General features: G+C 38.9%; 1 protein-coding gene across 1 annotated transcript in view; it reads right to left on the bottom strand.

The window, feature by feature from the left end:
* Nucleotides 1-275, bottom strand: part of LOC108798041 (rho GTPase-activating protein 32-like) — a 60,862-nt gene that overhangs the window by 47,968 nt on the left and 12,619 nt on the right. The window lies entirely within an intron of this gene.

Below are 275 nucleotides of genomic sequence, written 5' to 3' on the forward strand. Positions count from 1 at the left end.
GAACGAAACAATCTCCGCACGTTACATTCTACTTCCTGCTAATGGAATATTCCTCTTCCAGTCTCCGTGTAATACAATCTCATCCAAAGTCAATATTCCCCACAATGGATCCTCAGCATAGCGGATGATATCATTCCATTGTAATGTGAGACATCGGCACGTGTTATCTATGGTGTCACTACAATATACAGGAAAGCTTTATATTGCTGAGACAATGCGGAAACTTGGCATAAAATACAATCACAGGAGGAAAATACCAATACAAAATGTACATA

Source organism: Nanorana parkeri, unplaced genomic scaffold, assembly GCF_000935625.1.
Source record: "Nanorana parkeri isolate BGI_ZX_2015 unplaced genomic scaffold, ASM93562v1 scaffold1388, whole genome shotgun sequence".
Lineage (NCBI taxonomy): Eukaryota > Metazoa > Chordata > Amphibia > Anura > Dicroglossidae > Nanorana > Nanorana parkeri.